Below are 3,541 nucleotides of genomic sequence, written 5' to 3' on the forward strand. Positions count from 1 at the left end.
ATTACATCTGTTCCTTCCCACCGCATTTGGTCTGAAATGTTTCCCCTCTGTCTAAGCTGGGCGCGTCAACATCACTATCTTTTTCCTAGCCAATTGCCATGCTTAGGTTTGGTTGATCTCGTTAATTAAGGTCAATAAAGGTGCACGGCTTTGGATTGTTTAGGATGGCGCTTCGTCTGGGCAACAAATTATAACACAAAGGGCCCATCACTGGAGACAGTAACAGTTATGCTGTTTTGACATGTGAGGGATATAGTTGCAGAAACATCCCGTTTCAGCGGTAGCTAGTGATCCTGCATCTTCATGGGGAGGTGGCTGGCGTTTATGTCCCCTGGAGGTTCAGCAGCATAGCGTGAACTACTTGTTTCCATGAACATAAATAATTTCTCATTGCATTCCCTGTCAAACTGTAATATTGGCAAAGAAATGAGCGTGTCGACTGGTGTGCACAATATGCTTGGGGATAACCTTGTGCGATCACCACACGTTCGGTTGATTGCTTGTGAGACTTCGTGGTGTTAGTGCTAGGTTTGCATATACACCGTTAGGCCGCTCAGTTTTGGGTTCACCATGGCCTAAAAAGGGGGGACTTAAATTCTCGGTGATGGGACTGTGTGTGTGAGATCCGGCTAGTAAAATCTATCATGCTGTCCATTTGATGTTTTTCCTAACTACGTCGGCATCAGTAGCTCTGACTGTCTGACATATTATAAGAGAATATAATTGGAGGAATATTAATATATTGCATTGGGCCTCATGGGCTGATTATATAGAGTACATGGGACTAACATCTCACATGATTAGGCAATGTGGTACTATTCCTAATACTCTAACAGCCCCTAGGCTACCAGCCGAACAGGCTTGGTGCCGGCCCATAGTAGGCCCCTTAAGCGCCTATTCTAACACACCCCCTCAGTCGAAACGTCAGCCACTCTGCACGTTTAGACTGGACCTGAACTCCGTGAACACTGAAGTAGGCAGCCCCTTGGTGAAGATGTCTGCATATTGCGAAGCAGTAGGAACATGCAAAACACGAAGATCACCAATAGCAACTCGCTCCCGGACGAAGTGAAGATCGATCTCAATGTGCTTGGTGCGCTGATGTTGCACCGGATTGGAGGACATGTAGACGGCACTGATGTTGTCGCAGTACACCAGTGTGGCGCGCCGAAGAGGGGCACGTAGCTCCAAGAGAAGCTGTCGCAGCCAAGTCGCCTCTGCAACTCCGTTAGCCACTGCGCGATACTCGGCTTCAGCACTTGATCTTGACACTGTATTCTGGCGCTTGGATGACCAGGAAACAAGATTGTTGCCGAGGAACACTGCATAGCCCGAGGTGGACCTGCGAGTGTCCGGACAACCAGCCCAGTCAGCGTCGGTGTAGACAACAAGATCAGTCGTAGTAGACGGTCGCAGCAGAAGACCGAGGTGGAGCGTGCCCCGAATATAGCGAAGAATCCGCTTCAGGGCAGCAAGGTGAGGCACTCGAGGGTCATGCATGTGAAGGCAAACCTGCTGAACAGCATATGCAATATCTGGGCGAGTGAATGTCAAGTACTGAAGAGCTCCTGCAAGACTGCGAAAGTCTGTAGCATCAGACACTGGGCCCCCCTCAGCTGCAGCAACCTTGGAGTTGGTGTCAACTGGAGTAGAGCACGGCTTGCACTCAGCCATCCCGGCGCGATCTAAGATATCCAGCATGTACTGTCGCTGTGAGAGCAGAAGTCCATCGCCGCATCGTTGAACATGCATCCCGAGGAAGTGATGTAGTTCACCAAGATCTTTCATGGCGAACTCCCGCTGAAGAGCTGAGATGATCCGCCGAAGAGAATCTGAAGACGAAGCTGTGAGGACAATATCATCAACGTAAAGCAACAGGTAGGTTGTGTCTGATCCGCGCTGATAGATGAAGAGAGAAGTGTCTGACTTGGCTTCAACAAACCCAATGGACAGCAAGTAAGAAGCCATCCGACTGTACCAAGCACGAGGAGCCTGCTTCAAGCCATAGAGCGACTTCTTTAGAAGACAGACAAAGTCGGGATGAGCTGCATCTTCAAATCCGGACGGCTGCTGACAATACACTGTCTCAGTCAAGTCGCCATGAAGGAAGGCGTTCTTCACATCCAGCTGGTGAATGGGCCAGCGACGACAGAGCGCCAAGGAGAGCACCGTGCGAACAGTGGCAGGCTTCACGACAGGGCTGAAGGTTTCATCAAAATCCACACCAGGCCGTTGGGTAAAACCACGAAGAACCCAACGCGCCTTATACCGCTCGAGGGTGCCATCAGACTGAAACTTGTGCTTGAAGATCCACTTCCCAGTGACAACATTGGCCCGAGGCGGACGAGGCACAAGGTCCCAAGTGCAGTTCTGTAGGAGAGCACTGTGTTCTTCTTCCATAGCTGCTCGCCAATTGGGGTCGGCAAGAGCACTACGGAAGGTCTTCGGCACCGGTGAGAGAGGCACGGTGTGGTAGATAGAAGGCATCCTGAAGCCGCTCTTTGATCGTGTGCCCATGGGGTGCTGGTTGGCTGCCGGAGGAGCAGGAACCGCCCCTTTGGGCAGCGGGGCAGCAGGAGCAGCAGTGGGGGCGGCCGGTGCAGCAGCCGGGCCGGCTGGGGCCGCAGTCGGGGCAGCCGGCAGCTCCCGTTGTCGACGACTGTAGACGTACGTGAAGTCGCTGGTCGGCCGGGGTGGCCGAAGGGGTGGGAAACCTGGTGGTGGCCCACGGGGTGCCTGAATAGACACCGGAGAACCCGAGGAAGACGAGCCTGCACGCAGCGCGTCGGGCAGCTCCAGGGCCGCGCGTGGCGCGGAAGAGAGACTCCTGGTGGCCGCGCGTGGCGCGGTGGACGTCCCTGACACCCGCAGGGCGGGGGGAACGTAGAGTGCGGGCGTCCGAGGATCCTCAGCATCCTCGGGAGGCTCCAGGGGCGCCCCAGGCACGGCCGCACGGGGACCGGCAGGGGCGCGGGTGGCGTCGAAGGTGCTGGAGGGAGTCCCTGCAGGTAAACGCTTGTGCGACGGTCCAATAGGAGCGGGCACAATGTCAGTACTGTCATCGGCAAGAAACTCGAGGTCTGCTGGAGTACTGGGACCATGACGCTCAGCGAAAGGGAAGGCCGTTTCATCGAAGATGACGTGCCGGGAGATGATGACTCTATTGGATGATAGGTCAAGGCAGCGGTACCCTTTATGATGAGCTGAATAACCTAGGAAGACACACAGGACAGACCTAGGAGCAAGCTTGTGAATAGCAGTGGCGGACATGTTGGGGTAGCATTTGCAACCGAAAACTCGCAGATGATCATATGTGGGTGGCTTGCCAAATAAGGCAAGATGAGGTGTGGAGAACTCTAGAGTCTTGGTGGGCAATATGTTGAGGAGAACAGTCGCCGTGGAGAGAGCCTCCGCCCAGTAGGAGGGAGGCATGGACGCCTGAAAGAGTAGGGAGCGAACAACATTATTTGTAGAGCGAATAATGCGCTCAGCTTTACCGTTCTGAGGCGAGGTGTAAGGGCAAGACATGCGAAGGTGGATG

Source organism: Miscanthus floridulus, chromosome 1 (genome assembly GCF_019320115.1).
Source record: "Miscanthus floridulus cultivar M001 chromosome 1, ASM1932011v1, whole genome shotgun sequence".
Taxonomy (NCBI): domain Eukaryota; kingdom Viridiplantae; phylum Streptophyta; class Magnoliopsida; order Poales; family Poaceae; genus Miscanthus; species Miscanthus floridulus.